The 26,723-nt window shown below is 36.9% G+C and overlaps 1 protein-coding gene and 1 long non-coding RNA gene across 2 annotated transcripts in view; one reads left to right on the top strand and one right to left on the bottom strand.

The window, feature by feature from the left end:
* Positions 1–26,723, top strand: part of LOC139129814 (tyrosine kinase receptor Cad96Ca-like) — an 80,765-nt gene that overhangs the window by 25,708 nt on the left and 28,334 nt on the right. The gene's annotated exons all lie outside the window — the stretch shown is intronic.
* LOC139126086 (uncharacterized) lies at positions 5,904–7,336 on the bottom strand. The gene is made up of 3 exons (XR_011550461.1): positions 7,127–7,336; positions 6,512–6,758; positions 5,904–6,225 (listed from the first exon to the last, which is right to left on the bottom strand). It is a non-coding gene; the product is annotated as an uncharacterized lncRNA (long non-coding RNA).

The raw sequence follows: 26,723 nt of genomic DNA, 5'->3' as shown, positions 1-26,723 counted from the left end.
TTTTGAATTTGTTGTATCCCTTATTCTTTTGACTTATTTTCTTTACTTTTTTCCGCGTTCCAGTCACACGTTAACGGCTATTGATAAAGGAGGGTAGTTTTTTAGTAGGTACATATAAACGCAAAAAGGGCATTCCTTTATGATGGGTCACAAAGGTTAGCCTTGCCTTAATGTCTGGTCACAAGTTTTTTATGTGTCAATTTATACAATCTGCTTGAGAAGGAAAATAAATATATTCTCTTACCAAACTGCTTGAAAATTAAAACAGAGCCGTTTAAGTGTCTACTTTGGTTTCATTTCTTGAAACAATTATCGGCATTCGTCCTCGTTATTTCAATGGACATACACCATGACATCAAGCATATATCAGGGAGACAATTTCACGAATTTTGTATAATAACGGCGCCAATGTTTAGCTGCATGAGAAGCTCGGCTTTATATCATAGTTTACTATAAATACAAGACGTCCAAACGTTACCACAGTAGACTTTCGATCGGATTCGAACTCATTATGTAAGGCACCCAGTCATCTAGCGAAAATATTACAAACCGGTCGTTCACATCCCCAGCCCTAAAACCTGACGTGGTTCAATAACTGAGCTAAGTTGTTACACTTGTATCTGACTGCAACCCTCCACACTGCTGTAGAGTTCAGGAAGAACTGTCACTCACATACTGGATATTACACATCGCACAGAATGCGTCCATCGGTATAGCTGTCAAGGTCAGAGCAGACTTCGGCGCACAAGATCAGGTAGAAATAATCGGGAGTTCAGTCGAACGGGTGATAAAATTGTACAGGCATTATGGAAATATTAGAGAAAAAAATAATGTATAACAAGAAAAATGTTTGATAATGTTTTAATTAAAATGGCTAAGTAACATTCTTGGCCTCGTCCAAATCGCCGTTACTGTGGGCTTCGTCGACTTAAAGCTAGTGAAAACCGACTGGTATGACGTTTTGTAGTTTTTTCTTTATCCACTAAATGATTTTGACAAAAAATAATAAATGAAAACAACGCTCCCACAAAGCTCGCTTCGTTTGGAAATTTCTGTCGCTCTCTCAGCTTATTAGACGATCGGTACTCTACGCAGGAATAGATGATGTATAGTGTCGCTCGGTCGACATAAAATTAGTGGTGACATATTCAATGTTATTGAGGTTCCAACTTGCAAGGTGCATTTTTCGCATTTCTTCAAAATCCATTGTTTAGTAGGCACAATTTGGTCATTTTATGCTCAGAAACCTAGACATACGCTGTGTTACCTGGGATTTTGTCTCTTCCGGAATGTTTTTTTCGTCTTTTTGGTAAACACGAATATACTTCTCAGTCTATTTGTGAATCAGGTGCGGCACCAATGTTGTCGTCACCTTATAACCTTAACGACTTATTTTTTGACCTTATTTCCGTGTTCCAGTCACACAGTGCGTCTTTAAGAAAAGTGTGCTACTTTTAAGTACGTTCACGATAAAAGTGTTTGGTGACACAAACAAAATTTAAATGTGTCATGCTATCCTTGAGTCATTCCTTTACGGTTGATGCAAAATGAACCTTTAAAACGACCGACAACCGTGGTATGAGAAAGTAATGTACAGTAGAAACAAGATATACGTAATCTGTCTTACAGCTGCTTTCAAATTAAATAAGATTTATTGTAGTGTTTTACAATGTAATTTGGACATTTTCTTTGAAGAACTCTCTCTCCTCCCTCTCTCTCTCTCTCTCTCTCTCTCTCTCTCTCGCTCATCTCTCTCACTTCTCTCTCCTCTCGTCTCTCAATCTCTCTCCTCTCGCTCTCTCTCTCATCTCTCTGCTGCTCCTCTCTCTCTCTCTCTCTCTCTCTCTCTCTCTCTCTCTCTCTCACACAATGATCATGAACCAAGAAGTTGTGTCATTGCATCTATGGAAGTCCAGTCTTTACATGCTTACCTGTCTAGTTAAAGATATTTTACGGCGGCCCAAGTAGCGCACACTACGAAAGACTGTTGTCAAGGAGATTGGCAAATTTCAACTTTCGTCCTGCCAATTCCTTCGGAATATTTACTGCCCTTGGCTTCAATGCCGTATCGTCCGATATTGATTATAGTTACATAAAAATAATGTTTGAAGCTTAAAAATCGATAACTATCCGTAAAATAAGATTACTCATTTCCCACTGTATCCAAGACCCCTAAAAATCTCTGATGTGCAGCTTATTCAGAAGGTTATATCTGATTGGTCGATTGCACTATTCATGGCAACTTAGGGAGTCCGTTTGCATTATTTAATTATAACTGTAATATTCAGCCATCCTATTTTGATAACAGCCTCCGAAACGCTGCACATGTCGCCCTAAGCCTGACGAATTGCTCAGATAAACTAGAAGGTCAACAAGAACAAACCGCTGATTTCACATTGTTTCACTAAGAGTACTGACTTTCACATTACACATTATTAAATATAATCTTTATTTCCAAACTTAATTTATTTGTCTTCCGATTTGCAAATCAAAAACCGTCCTTTGTTTTTTTCCACCTTTGATCCTTAATCTTGCGATTTCCGGATGATATATTTGACCGATTAAATGTGCTGTGTACGTAAGAGATCGAGAACAGCTGAGCTCAAAATTTAGACTACAAAATACTGCAGGTCAGGTGTCTGGCTGCCCGTGCTGACCTAGTCGGTCTCTCCGTACCGAACCACATAAAGAACCATCGGCTCCCTAAACGGTGTAAGTCATCCATATCTTAAAAAAACCTTGAGAGCATTTCATGTGCAATTTGGATGACATTTACGATGTAAATCAAATATAATTATGCGAATCCAGTCGGGATTTGCCCACTGCCCGTTCTGCTGTGAGTTCAGCGACGTTAATTTCAACTAAGTCTTGCTTACGTGCTTTTTTAGTTAAAGTGTGAAGATACGCAATGACTCTTGTACATTGAGAGTCCGTTCTAATGGCTGGAAGATTATGTTATGAGTATGTCATCTAGAACAGTGAGGGGCACACTAATTGAACCAACTGCATTTAATCCCAACTTGCGTCAACCGTTCTGTTGATAAGGGCCAACACAAATTGTGATTAGGTAGAAAGAAGACATTTATCCGTGAAGAACACTGTGTAATCAAGTTTCTGAGATATTGTAAAGAGAGTGCATTTAGTGTCCATGTCATTGTGTTTTATTCTGGAGCTTATTTGCATGCTCATCACATTATCTCAGTTTGTATCGTGTAGATTGAGGTAGCTGCTGTAATTATTGCCTTTGGGCTGTGCGCTGGCTTTTTCTGTCGTGTCAGCTGTGTAACTCCGCAATAGAGATACAATGTCTGACCATTGAAAGTGCCGAAATCGTGTGCAGCACATCTGCTGACATAGAAACGGTCGTATGGGCAACTGATCGTCCTTAATGGAAGTTTGTCACACTATTGTTTCTTGGTCATAGCGATTCAATCTTCGCTAACGAAATGGATGATGGCGATACTAGTTACGTAGGCTGAACAATTATAGTTACGTTTAATAATCTTAGCGACCTTTCCTTCATATCTACCACTATCTTGCATCTTACCATTATTTCGCCAAATGTGACCTTTAACCCGCCATGTTGTCAGCCTATAGTATGCATAGTAGAAAATTTCGTTTGCATCGATGGCATCGCCTATGACTAGCAAATACGTATATTGTGAAATATCCAAGACGTCTGAGATGTTAGGTCCCCCGGTGACTATAAATGCAGCTGGTATCGAGGAAGCATTATGAAATGCACCATCTAATTTATAGATGTGTGTTAGAGCAGACAAAAGTTTAATGAAAGCGGGCAATTTATCGGTTATTTGCAAGCTGTAACCATAGATAATTCAGCCGCTTTCCAATTCAGGTGCTCTGACAATACTGTAAAGTTTATGCCTGCACATTTTCCCCAAGATAACAACATCCGAAAATGTCTGCCAGGGTGAGAGGTGAAGACGTAATTCGTCAGCAATGTTTAGGTTTGTCAAGTCACCACCGAATAATTAGTTAATTGACAACAGAATGGTCAGAACACAGCGGAAGAGTTCCCGCTGTCAATATTTCAAGCATAATTTGTGGTTTTTTTACATGTTAATATATATGAGCAGACATTAGCAAGGCTAAGAGCAAATAATGTATGTTTGATAGTAGTGAAAATTGAATCTAGGTCAGCTGCTGTACAAGACCAGACAAGTCTAAAATTAGCCAGGAACGCGATCGAATCAAGCTATGGCGAAAACGAGGAAGAATTACTCAAAAGAGGAAGTTACATGAAATAACAGCTATATATCATGATATATCTTATGAACATGCAGTGTTTATTCACAAAATCACATATTCAAAAGGGGTCCATCGCCTTCGCTGTTCTACTGTTAATTCTTATGAAACGATAAATCATCCATTTGACAGTATAAAATGAGCAACATATATTCCGAGAACAATGGCGTAAACGCTCATACTTCAGCACAGCTCAATCGTACACATTGCATTTCATAACATCGAGAGAGGCTGATTAGACTGCGATAAGTTAATCTTGTATAAAATTTCTTCCTGGCCTCATATTCAAAGTTCTATGTCTATGCGTCTTCTGTTGTTATCAACCGGATGCAAATTGAGAATGCGGTGGACAATGCTAGTTTCCGCATTCCGTTTTAAATTGAGAACCGACAACAGCTCCATTTCCGTCTATAACACAGATTATTTAACACAACGCCGTCTACATAAAACTCGGATGAGATGACTGGCTTTTCAATTCCGTTATAAAGTAAAAAAAAATCAGTCAATCCTGTCGACTTAACCTTGAAAATTAAACTAAGTATGATCGATGGAGGTCTTACTTGGAGCAGTAGTAACTATCAACATTCCCTGCTTGATAGCACACACAGTATTTGTGATGAAGTGATATGTTACTACTGCTGCGAGATATTTTGATATACAGGACACAAAATTTGAGAAAAACATTAAAAATAAAACGCACTTGTGGATAACAATCATCATTACAAATAAAAGACGGTGACAATATTCTGCTCCTTATATTTACAAGTCTTATACATTTTGTACATTATAAAGTGCGACAAATCCTATGAAACCGGACTACAGCTTTAAAACGCGAGTGAATGAAAATGAAATAAAACAAATATAATTTTAAATTTTGTGTCTCATAAAATATCGGTATCAGTGATACTTATATGATGAAGCAATAAAATCAGAAATGAATCAAAAAGTAATCAACTGCACAATGAAATTTTACGACTAACATTCGAACTATAATATAATTATCCTGTATACACTGCTACTGCAATTGGATTTTTTACAATGACAAAATCTCTGTGCCCAATGTGCTTTTCTAATGTAGCTTGTCAACACCCCTAACCGGTCGGATACATGAGTGTACAGTGCGTAGAGGGATGTAGCGTATCAAAGACTGAGCTTTCCATTTGATGACAGACTAAATTCTCAATCTCTGAGACAACCATAAGTAAAAAAATGGGGTTTTCCTAGAAATGTTTTGATATTTTGCTAAAGGAGTATATACATAGATATCGCCCTATTTTGTAAAAAGGTGGTGACGCATCCGATCATTCTCAATATCAGTACGTATCATGTAGAAAAAAGTGTCATTGTTGTAAATGTCATACGCACATAAAAACACAAAAAAATAGGGTGATGTTTAGAATGCATAGCTTTAAAATTTTGACATTACCTTTTGATTGACAAATAGCTCGTGTCAGTGAATTAATACAATTGTTCGACGAATCGTGAGGTAATTTACAATTCAAAGAAACAGCTATATAGGAAAATTTTTTAAGAGGAAGGGAAGTAGGCGGTGACTCACACGCAACATGATAAATGTCAAAGACGCTTCCTTTGCCATGCATTACCGTTCAGACCAAACAACAAAGTGAGCTTACACTATTTTTTAAAAATTTCCTCTTGGTTAATTTGTAATGTCACGGCAGTTAATGAGTTTGGCAAATGATTATGTACTGTTTTCAAATCATCACAAAATGTGCAAAACGTGGCGACACTGCAAGGAGAATCACAATCCACATAGTTTGAGTTGCTTCCAATGACATTTTTTCTACATGATAGCATGTTGCCGTAACACATTCGCTCCTACACTGTTCTCGGGTAGGCTGTATATCGGCATAAATAGTCTTCTCTCCCTGATGTCGGTCTGTAAGGATGCTGCGGCGATCCTGTTGTCAAATCCAAATCCGCATAATTAAGTTCATCCTGTTGATTGAAGAAAATACACATAAATATAAGGAACAATTTTGTCATCGGACTACACAGAGGCAATATCTTAATATATTGACGCGTGCTAATGGGACCTAGCGTTTGCATTTGCGGTCTATCTAGAAAAGACAGACCTGGGATAAAATCTAATGTACATTTGAAAAGTAAAAAAAATATCATTACATTTTTTAATATATTACTATGTTACTCATTACCAAGTGATCCAAGAAGATCATCAAGGTCTCGATCTCCATTGAGTGAAGGTATTTTTGAGTACACTCACTTTCTTCTTTTTGCGATTTTTGTCAGGCATTGCGTAGAGCACTAGTTCAGTGCCATCCTTAGTCGTCTTATCGGCTGCCTTTGTACCTGGTCCATATTTCTTGTGTTTTGTTGATATAGCGTACAGTCCTTGTATATCCTGCGAGGGGTTTCATTGCTTCTCTCATCATCTGAACTATAGCGGCAGCCGATATCCCTTCGTTTGATCACTGCCTGTGACTTGAATAATGTCTTTAGGTCTACAGACTCTAAGGCATGAAATACGTCTATGACATTTTATTCCTTGTCTCGGATACGTTGACCAATGACATCAGGTGTTACCATTGTCAGTGTTAAGGTCCAACCGAGACTCAATAGACCGTATTACAACGGAAAACATTTAAAACGATTGGTAATAACATGGTAAGGTGACATTTAATTTTTATTGTGATTGTAGTTTTGTGAATATCGAATCGATATATCAAACATTTAAAGTTGCTCCGTCAGCGCAAGTGTTGCGGTGATGCTGTATTTCCTTAGGTGAAATAATAAATAGATCGCACTGAGCTAGCTAAACTCTCATTTGAAACTTTATTGACCTTCCTTATGGTAGGAATCTTTGTCCTTTTGTTTTTACCTGAATAAGGGTTTATGTCATCACATTCATGTGACACTCCTATGGTTCAGGTCTGTTATCCGTTGTGCTTTGATCGTTGGCAGCACGGTACTTCAATGGAAGCAAGAAAACATTTTCGTTATTTTCCGTTAAACGTATACAAAACAAAGAATGCAAGAGCTTGTCACGTGATTCATGAAGTTCTAACTCACCTGTCTCTGTTGTGATCTGTTGAAAAGTTAAGAAAACAAAACGTTAGTATAACAATATTTTATTTTGTTTCATTCCTGTATTTCAAAGACAAAAAATCATAAAAGTTTCAAGAAGAAGTATTCCTCTCTAAACTTTTCATCACCATACCTTTATCCCTTATGTCTTCCTTTGTACCACATTTTCGATGACATGCACAGCTAACAAATATTACTACGAGTAGGAAAGCGAGGCCACCGGCAGTAGATCCTGCAATAACTGCCACTGAAATTGTACCTGACGAAACAATTATAGCAGATGGATTTTACGTTATCTCCAAGATACTTAAGAATGTTACCGACGTGTTCAAAGTCCGTCCGTCAAATATCAATACTACGATAGCAAATTCATTAAAATATTAAGAATATTGACGTCTGCCAAGACGGTAATCTAAACACGTCTTGGATATTTATCTGACTTCACGATCTAGGTCTTTTCGTTAAGAGTTTGCGATATCTTATTATCAAACATTTGAAAGGATGAGTGATTTACCTGGAGTAACTATCTCTGTCGTTACACGAACGCCTGGCTCAACATCATTGGATGCCTCACATGTATATATTCCATAGTATGTTTCATCCGCAACAGTAACTTTCAGGTACTAGAGAATCGCTGCTCGCTGTTGTGGTTGATCATTATCTGTTTGTTTTCTTCATTTGCCGAAATGGCGTCATTGTTAGCGTCAAACCACAGAAGTTTTGGCTTGGGAAATCCATCAACGTAAATTTTGATGTCGATAACATCACCGATGTTAGCTTCAAATTTATCTTCAGTAAGAGTGATTTTTGGTGAATCTAAAGAAAAAGAAAGTGTCTAGTGTCAGAGCTTTTTATTGGTATTGCAAATTATTATAAAGTGAACGTGAATGGCAAATTGTGCATGTCAGCATGAAATTCTGTGAAAATCAGCAGCTCTAAAGAAAGCTGTCAAATAACAACTACTCAACTAAAAGAAATTCAAGAGTAAGAGCTTTTTATTGTTAGTGCATTTCTGTTACAAAATCAACTTGACTTGAAAACTGTAAATGTTAGCATGAAATTCCGAAAACGTCAGCAGCTTAAAGCAGTCGAATTACAACTGGACCACTTAAATAATTCAACATGCAGAACCTTTTATGGTTATTTCAAATACATGATATTGGAAAGAAAGCAATATGTTCTCTTGTGAAGGCTTACTGATGTCTACAGGAAACAAGCAACATAAGTTTGACGGATTCTAATTTCATTGTGGCAAGGTGGCCACTGTAAACAGCTTCTTACTCTATACAGAAATGAAAAATCTATAAATTTATATAGGGTTGAATAGACTTTCTATTTTACGACACACTGTATTCTTTCAATATGGGTTATATGGAACCCCAGGATGAAATGTTTTGAAATGTGATGTTATTGAGTCACATCCTAGTTTGATCCATACAGACAAATGACGTTTTAAAGATAATTTTAAGAGCAAGGTGCAGATTTGTGTAAAAGCTGAGTACTTGCCGAAACGATTATCAGTAGATTCGTCTGACTTGAATTATTTCGTTGAAATAGTCAAAGCGTTGAGCTAAATTATTTCGTTGGAATACTCAAAGCCTCAAGTGCAAGTTTCTGAAAATACAGCCGAATAAGTAGTCGGCAGTGTTCACTCTAGCAATGATACTCACAGTAAACGATGATTTTCTGCTCATCCGATGATGATTGAAGACTTCCATCGTGGAACTCACTGATGGCAATGCATTTGTAGGTACCAGCATGCGAGGCATTAATACTTGATATTGTATACAGCAAGCTAATCTGGCGAATCCTCTTCGACGACAATCTCTTCTTCAAACGACAAAGTCATCATGGATGCCTCTGGATTGCCATTAATAGAGCTACAGTTTATTTCCAGTTCAGTGCCTTCGGTGGCATTCGGGACTGGGGTAACATAAATCATAACTTTCGGCAAATCTACCGTCCCACCCCGTCCCATCCCCCGAAAAAAAGAATCGAGGAAAACCCGATATAAGTAATTATATTACCATGCCCTGCCTGTCGCATTTTGATAGGTCGAGCTGAATCACGTGACTGACCACATATACACAGTAATGGTTGTTTATATGCCCGTGCATATGAATAATAAGATTAACAACTCAAAGTATATTTACAGCTCAAACGTAAATCAAATTAATCAGAAAATAAAATGGAGCACTTGTGGGTCAGGTTAGGATATTTTTTCTGAAAGTATTTCCAGATTTGCCAATATTTTACAGCGCGCGTGACAGTGCGTCGCGTGTTGCTCAGATCTGGGGCCCAGTTGTTGTTCGCTCCGAAAATTTTCGCAAATTTTGACGGTTTTCTCCGGTTCGTTGATAATATAATGGAAACAACTCCGCTCTGACCATTAACGTTTATTTATGGGCGCGGGCTCGAGGAAAGCCAAATTAACGGTCTCGACAGCCTCGCCCGTTAATTTTTGGCTTTCCTCTCGCCAGTTATTTCTATAATATTAGGCCAATTTTCCATAAAATATAATGTCATAAATTATATTCACAGCTGTAAAATGTACTTTAACCGATAACATCGCTTGCATGTAATGGTATAAGAAGACATTGTAGCTTTTGCTGACGTCACTTTCGTGTAATGATCAAAATTTATACATTGATGGTAACAGCCGACAAGAATTTGAACTTACATTGAATATCAAGATACACAACTTCGGTCGCGTTACCGAATTTTCCATCGTAAAACTCATTGCCTTTACGCATGTATATTCACCACCTTGATATCTTGTGACATTTTCAAAAACCAATGTATCTTCTCGGAAAATCTACTGCCATTTGGGGCTATCCAGTATGACGACACTATCTTTGAAGGATTACCACCGTGTGATCGACATAATGCTCTGAATTCTCTTCCTTCAATAATTGGGTTAGACGTTTCAATGTCAATAACTGCACTAGGGGATCTATTAAAAGACGACATATAAGTAAAAAATACATCATATTTTTTGTATTGCATATTTAACAATGTAGATCATACATTCTTAGAAGTACATACTTGATTGACAGTAAACCTCAGGGTCAAGTAGTCACAGACAAAGTGGAGACGTTTACATAAATAAACGTTTACATGAAAAATACACTTAAACACGATGGAACTAATTCGGGATAATTGGATTTTCATCTTTTTCAAATATCTCAAAAGCGTTAGGTGCGGTATAGCTGAATGTTGCAATATTGCAAATTACTCATAAATACAAATATAAGAAGAAAAGCAGATGACATCACATTTATAGATTAAATCGTTATTACTTCACCTTCCAACTATCCCGAGTTAGTTCCAACCGTGTTTTTATTAGTGTGCGCACGCGTGCGAATGCCCATGAAAAGATATCATTGGTAAATCATTTTAACGGCTCTGCAATCGCTATTCCCGAAACATCCTTTTTATCAGAGCAGGATATCCAAAGAAATCAAAATTAAAATAATATTCTTCTCTCAATTATGACAAGCCCAATCAGATATTATGACAGAACCCCATGGTCTGTGAGCGCAAGCGCGCCGTACTAGCGGTATTTTGCACGAGTGCTGCGGTGTATTCGGCGGCAGTCCTTTCAGACGCAACGTGAAAGGACTGCCGCCGAATACACCGCAGCACTCGTGCAAGTACCGCTAGTACGGCGGCGCTGCACTCACAGGCCATGGGGTTCTGTTATTATTACATATGTTCTGTCTGTTATTTTCATCATTTATCGAGAGAATCGACGATTAGTCGTGAGTACTACTTTCTGTCAAAAGCTTCAGGGCGACCCTGCGGAGTTATATAACATTGACATCACTGTAATGAGGCATCGAATCAGATTTCACTTTTCATTGGTCAACGCCGCCGCACCTCCATTTTGATTGGCTAAACTATTGTTTACTTGTTTATCAAGGATGACGTAAGAGGAACGTCAGAGGGCTTGAGCTCCGACTTCTTGCGATCGCTCACACATACATGGCAACATGCCATAGATAGCCAAAGGAAGAGAACTTTGAACATGGAACGCTTTTGATTTTTTTCACATTTTGAGCTTGAAATTCTTCTAAATGATCGATACAAATAACAGTTCGAAGATTTTTACGGGAAATTTAAGAGTAAGATACGGCAAACGTAACTTGTCGAACGATCAAATTTCAGTGTTCACCGTGGCACACAAGCGCACTCAGTCTCTGTTATCAATAGCGTGTAGGACACACAAGCACAGAATAAACTGCATGCAAAAGTGACTTTCTATTGTAAACAGGGAATGTCCGGTGAGAAAACTACTGGCAAAAACGTCTCTGAAAATGTTAACTGTTTAATTGGCTCCGCTGCGCCCGCAGTTACGTGTGTTTCGATGTATGATGGCCGCCGTGGTACGACGGCCACCGTGTATCCATGGAGCTAGAAACGGACGTCGCCCGTTGTCAATGTTTTTGCTTCGCTGACAAACAAACTGCTCTTCCGGATAATAAAAATCATCCTCACACTATAATAAGTACATGCAATTTTCTTTGTCGTAGTTTTTAATCGGTAATGTCATGCATTTTACTATAACGAGCATCGAACCAAAGTGAAACGAAATCTTGTAGACGACATTTTTGTGTTTACAAACATAAATAGTTCCGGTCAAAATTGGTAAATACTCATTAACATAAAGGATTGGCATAAATGTTTTTGGTATTGCACTGCAGTGCCAATACCGGTAGTACGCGCGCGCTTCGATGCAAATAACTGTGGTAATAATAAGAATACTTTATTCAACCTCTGATGTCCTGGCTAAACAATCTGTCATACTTTTATATTTGGCAACTGGCTGTATTGTACAACCTAACGTATTCGCATGGAATTAACCGCTGATACAGTGCTTATATAGATTCACCTTCGTAAAACATATGGACGTAAATTACAATCATATGCACTTACATTGAACATCCATGACGATTTTACTCTGGCATGATATTTTCGACCATTTCGCAGGAGGAAGGGTCTTATGTTGCAGTTGACAGTCAAATGTTGCATTGTGTGCTGATTGATCTAAACGAGTGATCAAGATGTGTGTGTGGTTTTTAACACGATTAATTTCTTCACCATTTTTTACCAAACAAGCTCCCCTGGAGCGCCTCAGTTATTCTATTTCACAAGTAAATGTAACGTCTTGGTAAGTTGTCACTTGATAACCCGGTGACACTCCACATCCAGGCAAATGTTCTGCAACATTGCAAATAAAAAAACCAAACAAACACAAAAGAACGCATATTATATAGTAAACACTTCGCTTCTATCACCACGAGATAATAAGATGTGTATATACTGGTTTTTGTCCAGTAATGCTATAGTCTATATTTTTACCTCATGATTGTTGTCATTTTTAATGATTGCCTGCAATATTGCCTGCACTCGATCGTAACCCTCTCATAAACTTTTTCACGTGACACTCTTTCATCTATTGTGTTTCGTTATTTCCATGACCGTGCATTTACAAAATCTGAGATGTATATGTTGTCTCAGAGTCTTTCAGAGTATCCCCTTGTTGGTTTCTTCATGTTTGTTCACCACTATTTCACACGAATTAGGAAACATCAAACGGCAATTTTGTGCACGTTAAATTGAGTGACACGTATTCGTCCTATATACTTCATTTTCCAGCTATAACTGTTCATGTGTACACAACACCCCTGTATTACTTACCAATGACATACAAGTGTGCAGTAGCGATTCTCTTTCGTTCTGCTACGTCAGCACAGTCGTATAAAAATTCTTTGTCCTCGGTTACATTATCTACCCGAAGGTTGTAAACGTTTCCGTCGCCAATGATGTTATAATCTCCTGTGGACTTTGTCGCGTTGAATCTCATCCTTGAGCGCTATGAGTATGTTCAACTGTACTGTTCTCCATATACCATCCCTTGACATTTGGCACTACATCAAAGGTACAGTTCAATTGTGTTGAATCGCCTTCGAGAACGAGTGTGTCCTCTGGTTTAACGATGTAACGTTGGCACCACTGAAAAACTGACATATTAGGATAAATATGTATGACATTTAGGGCCATTTTAAAGTGGTTCTTTTTGAGTACTGTTATCATGACAAAAATCTCATTTGCGACTGATATCACAGAAAAGAGCGATATATCTGAGATGTATCGGACTGCGAGGTCAAATCTTTGATGTGTAATTCAACTGGAAAATTAAAAGAAAAATAAAACAATGAATGGAGTTTTATGTTTATCGTTTTTCTATTACCTAAACGGTACAAGTATAATTACTATTTAATGGTAAAATAATCAGCATGCAAATGCGTCGTATATTTCATACATAGTGCTTGTTATTTTACTTTGACAAAAATATGGTAATTACAGATAAGCAGGTAAATACAATTATGTTCTTTTTGTTGAATAAGCATATATAAGAATACTCACTGTTCGTCATTACCAACACAACAAATATGTGTTTACTATCCATATTCGTTAAACTGAGTAATGTTGCTGTATCGTTTCAAGACAAACGCCTTTTAAGTACCGCTGACAAGGGAACAAAAATGGTTTTTTGTGTAGTTATGTCTGCCGCTATGCTGACGTCATAAATTTCCCTCTTCTTCCCACGGCAGAGGGCAGTAAAGAATATTTTCTAAAAAGAAATCAGGTATCAATAGTACCATGTACAGTGGTTTTTACACAATGTCTTGTGGGGATTTCGAACTCGATCTTGGCTTACATTTCCCGTGCTTTAAAGGAGGAGCCTCCCTTTAAAAGGACGCGATGCTATGGCGCTGTTCATTGTGTAAATGGACACAAACAGGCAACCAGCGGGCACACGCTCCAGAAAATGCCACTTTTAGTTTTCTCCGCAGCAAAAAGGCAGACAGACTGCAAAGCGTTAGCGCGAACTACTGCCGATCGAAGTCTGTAGTTATATTCAAATTCTAGAAGACATTTTTAGGAAATTCTAGCGTTGGTGGTAGGGAATCAATGACCGTTGGCGATTTGAACCCACCGTCCATCAAACGCTGTAGTATAAACTGTGTTTGCAGGATTATTAGCAAAGGTGCAAAAGGCTGATATTAGTTTGCGTAATTAATGTTATAGAAATCAAACATCGTACTGGGCCAAGGTTTTAAACTGGGAGGAGAACTCCACTAATGCGAGAACCCTGGGATTGAATATTGCGGCTTTAAGTGATTTAGCGTCAGTACTAGTACAGTACCGAGGAGAGCGAGAGAGACAACAATAGCTCTGTATGCTGTATGTCTGTATTCACACGTACATTGACAAAACAAGAGTGTATTTATAAGTTGGAATATAAAATTATTCATATATGCTAAAAATTAATGAATTTTAGGCAGTTTCAAACGTTGACAATATTGAAATTTTGTTAAGGAACGCAGGAATAATTTTGCTTGTGTTTAGATTTTTGCTATAGTGAACTGGATGATATCTTACAATGGCATTTTTAACGTCGTCGATAATAGAAATATTGGCAAATAACGATGATTGACTTTGGAAATTCTTCGTTTCGAGTTTAGTGTTCATACCACCTTCACTATTAAGGCGTGTAAATGTACGTCACCATCTTTGATTTACGTTTTTGGTTTCTTTTTATATTTATTAATTTCACTGTATTTACTACTTTGGATTAAATGAAGCATTAATCTTTGTTTGTGAAGTTGCTATACATGTCTTAAACTTAAACGTAGACAAACAGAGCTCTTATTTAGTCACCTGTCGAAATTTCAAGTAGAGGAGGGCACAAGCTGTAAATCAATTCCCTACACATAGCGAAATCAACAAAATGGGCAACACTAATTAAAATGAGAAAATTCGTTTTGTTCATCAGCTAATCAAAATTCCTATTTCTCGAGGGAATTAAAGATTCCAATATTAACCTGAGATAGGTTTAAAGGCATTTCTGGCGATGACTGGGTCGCCTTTGTTCTGGTCTGTAAGATGATTTTGGAGGTGTGATAGCCTTTTGTTTTCCATTGAAATTATAATCTTGTGGGTAATTTGCTGATGAGACAATCTGGCGCCAATGCATGTCTTTAAGCATGTAAAGGCTTGCTTCCATAGACGCAATTATACAACTGAAGAGAGAGAGAGAGAGAAGAGAGATAGAGAGAGAGAGAGAGAGAGAGAGAGAGAGGGAGAGAGAGAGAGAGAGAGAGAGAGAGAGAGAGAGAGAGAGACGAGAGGAGAGAGGGAGAGAGAGGAGAGAGAGGAGAGAGGAGAGAAGAGGAGAGAGGAGAGAGACGCAATTATAGAATGCAGAGCTCGATAGATGTACTGGTTTCTGATTTTTGTCTTCAGATGTATGGTGTATTACTGAATCATGAGCTGCCGTAAGGATTATTTCAACCTTAATGCATAATTACATAAATTAAGTTGAGGGACTGTGTAAAAATCAAAAGTTAACATCATTAGGCGGTTGTTTGAAAGAACTGGAACAGAACACAACAAAAACGTCTTGTTTTAAAGGTTTTAAACACCTACCGCGAATGTACATCGCTTCAAAGGTAAAAACGTTTATTATCATTGCTTACAGTACATTGGCCATTACTAGACCGCACATATCTATGAAACTCTTTTCGTTCATCAGTTACAGTCATCAATAATCCTAGAACATTAGTTGTCTTTGGCTTCGGGGTGTTTCAGACTTGCTATTTTTCATATACCTTGTGAAACTGCTGATGCGTGCCAATTTTTCGGGAAACAAATTTCGGCGTCCGCAAAACTTTGCATGTTTGGGTATTAGAACAGTCAATTTCGCCCCTACGTTTTAGACTTAGAGAAAGGTCTTAAACACGTCTGAAATAGGGATATACAAGAAAAGAAAGAATAAAAACGAATATTATTTGGAATCAATAGAATCCTACAATAAGATGGATTGCCGTGAATGTCTCACGCGAGTTTTGGATTTTTTCTTGGGAATGTAGGATTACTTATCTCACCTTTGGTCAATTTTCATGCATTTGTCAAGGACGGAGAGTATATGAAATCATTCACTTCGAAGTGCGTCGTCCGTCCGCGCGGTAGGGTAACGCCCTTCTCTGTATATATTTTATCTCAAAGCGTCCCTTTAGTGGCCGAGGCGTGTGAAGGTCATTGATTTGAAATCGTACGAGGAGATAGGAGATAGTGTGATACTTGTAATTATTTATTTGTAGACGTTGAATGAGAACAATGGAGAACGGGATGTTCCATTGTGTTGATCTTATTTAATCTTAATATTAATCTTAATCTTAAAATGTAATACCAATACATAAGTCTTGAAGCAGGGAACAGGTCAGTAATTATAGGCCAATCTCGCTGCTTCCAACTATAGCAAAATTGTCTGAAAGGCTAATCTGAGCTAATATTTATACTCATGTTAGTCCAGTTATCACAACAAAACAGCATGGTTTTGTTCGACAGCGCTCTTGCACAACCAATCTTGCTGTTCTGTAAAACATGCTATTGATGCAATAGAAAGTAAACAACAACTTGACATTATCTATACAGATTTCAGTAAGGCTTTGATAGAGCTGATCACGTATTCCTGTTCTACAAATTACAGTATTTGGCATTCATCGGAATATTCTGAAATGGTTAAAAACGTTATTTGAATAATAGGCAGCAATGTGTCCTAGTAAATGTCCTAGCAAATGGAGCAGCGTCGACTTGGTGCCAGATAACATCCGGTCGTCCACAAGGTTCCATTCGTGGGCCTTTACTACTTTTATTATACATAAATGACTTGCCGATGACTGTATCTGTTCCGTCTTTGCTGTTTGCAGAAGATGCCAAACTTTTCAGTAGTGTTAACTCTTGATGATAGCAAGCACGTAAAAAAGTCTGTAGATAAACTTGTTCAGTGGTCAAAAATTTGGCGCTTAGATTTGAATGCTAGCAAATGTAAGGTACTTACCATCACCTTAAAAAAAGAAACCTATTAAGTTTAATTACCATGTGGATAATTGTTTGCTCGATCATGTTTCTCCCATTAAGGATTTTGGTATCTTTTTTATTCAAAACTCACTTTTGTTCATCACATTGACTCTATTGTAGGTAAAGCCAATCGCATAATTTGTCTCATTAAACGCAATTTTAATTTGACTACTTAAGTTGCTGTTCTTCGACACCTGTTTATTACTATGGTGTGTCCAATTTTAGAATATAATACAGCCATTTTCATATCAATTTCTGAGAGTCAGGCAAACCGTATGAGTCAATTCAGAAACGTTTTCTTAGATATTTACATCATAAACAGGGATGTCACAGCGACTTTCATCTTGGTGTAATTGTGACTATAACTTGCTCAGTAATCTTTTTAAAATTCAGCCTTTGTTTTTACGTAGGAAACTATTTGATTGTATGTTTGTGCGTAAATGCCTTTTATCTTCTTATGACTCTACAGATTGTACAGGTTTTATGGTCTATGCGTACCTAGATACTCTGCTAGACATAGACCTCTATTACACATCCCTTATTGTAGAGTTGATGTTACAAAAATGGCCTGGTCGGACGTACGTCACGACTTTTTAATGATCTGATTGATAAGGTTTGCGATGATCGATGTTTTTGAAGAATCCCATTCAACTTTAAAAGACATGTTAATTTGTTTTGTCATTGTTTGATTTTTAAAGTACTTTTTTATTTGTTTAAATTTTAATGTATTTTATCTTTTTTTATTTTCTTGTCTGTAAGTGGCTGCCATGATGGCGCTGTTGATGAGCAAAAAAAAATAAAACAAAAAAAAGAGTGGCGGGAAAATAAGCACATGATAAACACTGTAGACCTATTTAACTTTTGTAGGAAAATTACTCTAGAGACATTACAGAACTAATAATCATCGTCGACGACTGCAATGCGGTTGTAGTTTCTCAGTGTGAGTTACTAAACTGGTCATGCAGAAACATACCAAAATGCTCTTTACTGTCGATGCAGCCAATTAAAACCACTTCCTTCGCCGTTTGCACGTATGATGACGAAACTAATTGTTGGAGACCATTGCAGGTTTTCTGTCCACGGACGCATATTATATTGTGTATTCTTTCGATGGATTACTATAAGGCTAACACTGAGAAGTTTAGCTCTGCGTGGCAAGGTTGTGTAGCCCTGCGTAGGATGCTTTGCTTTCCGAACGGAAATTGGCTGTCACTGGAGCGGCTGCATAATGCCGAGAACACCAGGTCCATCGTACGCAGGGGTAGGATGTGTGTTACCGGCAACACACACAGCCTGCTACTCACTGAACTGTGAGAAAGTATATGACGATAGCAGGTAGTCAAACGTCACATAGACATGCTTAGTTTCTTCAGGCTTGCAGCAGGACACCGCAGAGACATATGCATAGGTAGCTGCAATAATTTTAGCCTTGGTTGGCCGTGTGGCTTGGTGTACTGTCGTGCGGTTCGGGCCTTGCCCTAACCAAAGCTACAATTTCCCCAACACCTGTTCGTGTAAAAGCTTCTGTGTGGATCTACACTGGTCGCTCAAGGCATACACCCAAATGAACTCTCTCTAGTTCAATTTCTAAATCACCATCATATCACTAAGACACTGAAAATTTACAACATGTTCTCTCTCAGTATTTCGTACATGAAAGAATTATAAAAATGTAAGGGTTTGTCATGAATGTCAGTTGAGACAAGGATCATCCTACTATTATCATCTGTTTTAATCTTATTGATCATGAAGTCAACATTTCTGAAAAACACAACAACACCTTTGCTATTTGGAATACCATAGGAAAAATATAATGACCACGAAGCTGGATGAGCCAAATGAGCTCATCTATAGAAACACTGTGAGTTACGTGTAAAAAAAATTACATTGCTCTTGGTTTTCTTTGACCACTGGAAAAAACTTTCCTTTTCTTATAACAACCAATGTCTCGTGTATTCACTGAAATGATTTTAAAAGTTTCTGTAATTTAATCTGAAGGAAAAAAGACTAAAAGAAAATAAACTTAACCTGAACATTTTGAAAAAAAAGTGCTCTTGCCAAAATAAACAAAAAAAAACACGAGGAAAAGAAAGAAAACGAAAACCTGAAGTCAACAAACATTTTAGTCAAAAAGAAACAAACACAAAATAAAACAAAACAGAAAAACACAAACGGCAGGAGGAAGCCACAAAAGAGCCCTGGCTTGACAAAATACAATCCACTGTGCAGATATATAAAGACTAACAAGGCACATACCCTTTCCAAAGCTGACAAGAAGAACAAAATATGGCAAAAGAAAGAATTCCCTCCGCAATCCGCTCAGAGATGATTCTGCAAAAAACTTGATTGCAAATTTGCAAACACCGATTGTCCGATATTAAATAGTTCGTGAAGAATAACTTCATCAATGTTGTTTTTGATTATTTTGTAGGAGTACTTTCCCGAGGTTGGATGCTGATTAATGTAGAGTTGACCGTTGACAAATTTCACTTCTCTTTTCCTTGTAGGCTCTGTCCATGACTGTTCGAATTCTTTGATTCGTATTGAAATCAATTGGGCACAAGTCTGTCTTTAAGAAAAAAAAAACTGTGCCTTTTAAGGCTGTACGCCAGTTGCTTAGAATGGCACTTCTTTGAGTCTGCAATGGAAGCTTAACAACGATATGTGATGGACTACTGTTAGAATCCTTATCTCTGCTCCTATTTCTGCTCGCCGTCAGGTGAGCATTGTCTATCATTATGTCGGCCATCTGAATTTCTCAGTCGCGAGTTTACGAACAATGTCTACACAATCTTCATTTTCATGTTCTGGTATTCATCCTATTCGCAGATTGTAATAACTTGAATACCGTTCTGTATTCGAGGAAACAGATTCGACAACCTCAGTTCTTTTAGACAACTTCTAAAGCTCCGCTTTAAGTCTCGCAATTTGTTGATGCAACTCATCATGCTTTGATTTCAGTTATTAGATGCTTTGTCAAGATATTGCGTTTCTATCACTTCCATACTTTGGCTTACCTTTCTCTGTTCAAATATATAATCGTTGAACACGATCGGAACTTATTTTGGATAATTGGATTTTTATATTTTTTAAATTCTTAAAAGTGCTAGGTGCCAGATAGTTTAAAGCTGCAATAATACAAATTGCTCATAAAAACAAGGGCGTAACGTAAAAGAAAAGCAAATGAGATTACATTTGTAGATCAAATCGGCATTACTTCACCAACCAATTATCCTGAATTAGTTCCAATCGTGTTGCTGAGACTCGTTCAGAGATGGTACCAACCTTTCCTCTAAGTCTTCAAGCATTCTTTGACGATATTTTCTATACTTCAGGTGACAGGTTGTTACTTTCGTTCCTTATTGGTGTTACGAAACTGAAGTCTGGTTCGCCATCTTGAAAGAACGTGAAGATCTCGACAGTCGCAGCACCATGCTTTCACGCCACTGCTTTTCAATTTTAGTAGCCACCTTCTCTTAAAATTTACACCTACTGATTCACCGCACATTACCAAAACCTTTCAGTCGGCTTGATCACGAAGTACGGGGATTACTTTGGAAAAAAAGAAACAGCTTTGGCAGCGGTCTTACTCGGATGGTTTTTATTCCCATCAAATCTTCACTCCTGTTAATTGCTTAGCGCATGAAACAGTCTGCAGAGTGACAACTACAAGTTCCTAGGTCCACAGTATTACCGCCCTGGAGAAATGCATTGAGCACTATACTTTGCCTGCATTGACAAGCAAATCGCTTTGCACACACACACACACACACACACACACACACACACATATATATATATATATATATATATATATATATATATATATATATATATATATATAATATATATATATATATTATATATATTGTGAGGATGTAACTCAGCTCGAATATATATATATAATATATATATATATATATATATATATATATATATATTATATATATATATATCTATATATATATATATATATATATATATATATATTGATTGTGAGGATGTAACTCAGCTCGAGACTCAATTTAAACTTTTGAGGTTGTATGTATGTATGTATGTATGTATGTATGTATGTATGTATGTATGTATTTATGTATGTATGTATGTATGTATGTATGTATGTATGTATGTCTGTATGTATGCGTGGATCAATGTATTCTGCATGTATGACTGAATACACTGCATGCGTGCACGTGTGATTATGTATTTTATAGGTGTATTTGAGCATGCATATGTATGCCCAATGTGTGTGTGTGTGTGTGTGTATATCTATATTATATATATATATATATATATATATATATATATATATATTATATATATATATATATATATATATAATATATATATATATATAATATATATATATATATATATATATATCATTTATTGATTTGTTTAGAGAGGTCAAATGGTAAAACCAACATGAAGTTTCGATTGGATGCACTTACATGCTGTAGGTGATTCAACTCATTGTGCAAATCAGTCCATTCTTTTTTTTCGCACATTTGAGTCATTTCATTGCTAATATGCCTTTTGACTTCGCCAGAACAAAATAATTCCAAATGACAGAAATTTATCAGGATTGGTATGTAATGATAAGTTCTTCTCTGTACCAAGGGAGTAATGGGTTTCATTCATAAATGACTACACATAATCACATATTCTTAATTATATGTTTTATTACAACATACTTGGTTAGTGGTACAATTTCTGACCGGCGGTCAACATATTGACTTAGCAGAAGACAGCAGAATAATCACAGATCAAATTAAGGATTTAATTTTTATCCAACGATTTCTTTTCTTTACTAAGACAATAAAGGTCTCCGAATCGTATCACACAGGAAATAGCACCTCTTTGTAAACAATATTATCAGTAAAAAATACTCCGTGTCTGTTTCTGCGGCATATATACATATGTTACTGAATGAACGAACTCTTGATAATGCAAAATATAACTGGCCATGAGTAAACACAGGCTCCGTAAGATCCAATCCATTGTAGTCTAGCGTTTGACCCTTCGCTTTGTTTATTGTCATGGCGAATGCAGGTCTGACTGGAAACTTGAGGTCAAATGGTTATCCCGAGTCGGGTGGTGTTATTGTGATTCTTGGAAGGAATACGTTCTACTTCGTCATTCGCCTTCCGTTTTGCCTTCTGTGTATCTATGGAAGAAATACAAACAAACTTCGTTGGTATATGACTGGTTAGCTAGTATCCGGTTACTACAGATTAATAAAAAAATTCCGTACATTTGAGACCATGATAAATTACAACAGTTGGGTATGTTTTGCATAATTTCCGGGTACTCCGTGAGATGCACACGTGCAGGGTGAAAAATAACTCACTGAATCTATACTTCTTAATGAGAGTTGAAAGTGTGATTTCAAAAATGTTCTGCGGCGCTGACAAACACGTTTAAAATAAATTATCCTTGGGATTAGAGTGTATAAATACTACCACTATCAAAAATCACTTGTTATATGTTGTCCAAAGTAAGAGTCTCCAGTTTGTCGTTTTTACCATTTTGTCGTTTTAGAGTAATTATGGTTACAAACTTTGAAAATTTAGTAGCAATAGACAAATTTCGTTTTTGGTTAGCCCTACAGAAAATCATGTATATTTGGTTGTATGGGGAAGTTTTCCGCAAGATTAAAATTACATTTTGAGGGCAAAATATTTGGCGTAGTTACTTACACCACAACAAAGGATGAAGGAAACACTGACAAATTTAGCTTTAGTGTGGCTTCCCTTTAAAACAAACCATCGAAGAAAATGCTTAGTTGAAATAAAAATGCACCATTTGTGTCAGGGGTGGCATCTATTCTTTGAATTGTATGATTCGACAGAGGGAAAGCATTATCATTGTATTATTTCCTTAACTTACCTATTATTTCCTTAACTTACCTATTGAAGCGGTTGCTTTAAATGTACTCTGAAGGTCCACTTCATCATTTGACTTTCGTTTTGCCTTCGGCATATCTATGGGATGAAGAATATAAAAATACACTTTGTTGGTATATGACTGGCATGTTGACAGAGGCGAAAAAAAATCAACACAGACATCGCTTCGAGTGTGGACCGGCATTGTGACAGAACGTGCACAAATACATACAAATATGCGAGCACAATTTGGAAGGCATGTTCGTTTTCACAATGAATAAGTGTAATTACATAAGAGGTTTTAAAAAATGCTGGTCCAATGAAATTCGCACGTGTAAAAGGAAAAGGCGACAAATACTTCACTACTGTCTCTAGAACAAAAAGATCTGGTAGAAAATGGCCAATGCATGGTACCGCATTTAGTTTAGATGTACACGTGAAAGACGGAAAAGAAACTCACCGAATGCATAATACTAAATGAGAGTTGTGAGCTTGATTTTAGTGTTAAAATGGGAGTTAAAATGCAGAACACTGCATGCATGTTCACCGAGGGCGGCGAAAAGGTATGCGAACACATTTTCAAAGACAAATTTGTTTTCACAATGAATAAGTGCAATTTGATATAAAAGGTGCTAAAATGGGGGTGTCGAAATTCGCACGTGTAAAAGTACTTCACTTCTGTCTCCAGAGTTGCAGAACAAAAAAGAACTGGTTGACAATGGCCAATGCATGGTACCGCATTTGGTTTAGATGTACACGTGCAAGACGGAAGAGAAATTTGCCGAATTAATACTACTAAATGAGAGTTGCAAGCTGGATTTCATTGACAAAAAGCGAGTTACAATGCAGAACTATGAGCCAGCATGTTCACCATGGCGAAAAATAAAATGAACATAAAGCAAAACAGACTTTCTTTCGGCCGTTGACTGGCACTGACAGAACGCTTACAGGAGTACAAAGACAAAGTCGTAGGAGCTTACCTGAAGTTTTTTCACATTTATCAAAATAGTTATCGCTAACTTTACATGGTCTGGCAAGTATGAAGTTCAGCTCCCCTCCGGATCCTCCAACGATGCATGCACCGTTAAATGGTACAGCAAATGCTGAGCGATATGAAGTCGCTCTGAGATTTACATAGTCTGCTGAGCGATGACCGCGTGAGGGCGACATAACAGGTCTGCGTAAAAGTGAATAATAATTTTGTGCGCCATATTTAAATGAACCCAGAGAATGCAGCAGCGCTGGCGACCATCAATTCGGAAATCTTTTCTGTGTAGCGGTCGATCAACGGCCCTAAAGACGATGAAATTTGCAAATGTCAGACAAAACTATAAGGTGAGCATGGCTATAGCAACAGATTGGTCCAACATCGCTCCAATTCCGAGAAAAATTGGTACGCAAAAGTGGCAACTCTCATTTAGTAGTATACATATAGATATATATATATATATATATATATATATACCATATATATATATATATATATATATATATATATATATATATATATATATATATGTGTGTGTGTGTGTGTGTGTGTGTGTGTGTGTGTCTGTGTGTGTCTGTGTCTCTGTGTGTCTCTGTGTGTGTGTGTGTGTGTGTGTGTGTGTGTGTGTGTGTGTGTGTGTGTGTGTGTGTGTGTGTGTTGTGTGTGTGGTGTGTGTGTGTGTGTGTGTTTGTGTTCGACTGTGGTTTTTCAGGTTGTCCCCAGTGTTGTCGATGGCGTGGTTATGGTATATTCGTTTGTACGATATTACACACGAACCTATCTGCAGGTTCAAATAGGTTATTATATTTCGTCCCAAAAGTAGGACTTCCTAAGGTGCTACAGATCAAAAAGTTTTCAACACGGAGTGAGTTACAGTGGTATTTTTCGTACAAAAGTTACATGTCAGAGAAAATACTAAGTGACAGTATGGTGAAATTACAGGAGTTGTTTCTTACCTATTTGATGGCTCAGATGTTGAATTGCAATTGGGAGAATGTTTGAATGTGTATTTATAGTGTGGCTGGGAAGGCGCAAGTGTTGGAATTTAAAGAATAAATTCCAACAGATTGGTACGTGTGTAATACTCTACAAACGAATATATATATATATATATATATATATTATATATATATATATATATATATATATATATATATATATATATATATATATATATATATATATATCGAAGTATACAGAGGTCCTAGTAAGAAATTACAGTGCTCAATGCAAAAGCAGAGCGTTATAAATAAACAGATTACTTCAAGTACAAAGTAATGAAACTTAAGTAATAGATTTCATTACTTTGTACTTGAAGTAATCTGTTTGTTTATATATATATATATATATATATATATATATATATATATATATATATATATATATATATATATATATATATATATATATATATATATATATATATATATATATATATATATATGTAACCCCGGTTACGAAGTAAGTCACGTGATTTGATCTTCCATCCCATCTGACAGTTAAGTAATCAGATGGAATTCCTTGATTGCCGTTATCTCCCACAATGCACTGCGAGCAGACAGATACTGCGTGGAGTGGTGTGGTTGTGCGGGCAGAGACTCGGTACGTGTGTAATTAGTTCTTCTTGCCAGTAACCAAGACGACGTGGTCGGTCTTTTTGCATGGCTTATGAACTTCTAGGTAGGTTTTCACATTTGTTGCAATACTGAATTTGTAACGTGTTTTCATGGTGTATTTTTTGAAGTTTGAGACCACACCCATTGTGAGGCAAATTGGAGAGGCCATGTGCTTTCCCGATTGGACTGTGAGCCATTCTGAATCTCAAGCTTCCACAGTAATAGATGATTTGTTTAGTAGTTTTGTACCTTTTGTTTTGATTTTTGAATACCAATAGTTCAACAGAAAATGAACTTGTTCAACTTGACATAGTGACTAGAATGGCATTGCCATGCCATGGATTAAGATCCAGCTGATATCACGATCTGCTGACTCAAAGAGCTTATGTAACTTGTAAGTGCTCTTTTCTTTTTGCATGGCTTATGAACTTCTAGTTTCCCGACATACCAACCCATTGACGGAAGCGTTTGGACTGCTAATGAGTTAATCCCAAAGGAGAACTGTCTGGAGGACGTTTTGTGTGAATCAGTTTCCCACCCGAACTGGAAGAGGTTACGACACGGAATTTGTAACCGTAGCAACAGGATCGACGTGGACTCTGAACCCTGAACAATTCTGGAGAGTGTCTATTGAGTGAACACTGTAATTGATATGAACTTGGATAGGGGCGTGTCTAGAGTTTCTGTATGTTTAAACAGTATTGCCGGCTAATCATTGTAGACTTTTTATAATCATTAGTGTGTAGTGAAATAAACCTTAATATAAACTGCAACTCAAATTGTACGATAATCTTTCTTTCCTTTCGTTGTTAATTGGATAATAAGAACTTCGGTCCAGGTTTAGTTGACTGACAGTTTGACTACCTGGGTAACACACACACACATATATATATATATATATATATATATATATATATATATATATATATATATATATATATATATATATATATATATATATATATATATATA

This window comes from Ptychodera flava, chromosome 3 (assembly GCF_041260155.1).
Source record: "Ptychodera flava strain L36383 chromosome 3, AS_Pfla_20210202, whole genome shotgun sequence".
In the NCBI taxonomy this organism is placed as follows: Eukaryota; Metazoa; Hemichordata; class Enteropneusta; family Ptychoderidae; genus Ptychodera; species Ptychodera flava.
Note: the sequence above shows the minus strand (reverse complement) of the source record. Positions and strands in the feature narration are given on the sequence as shown.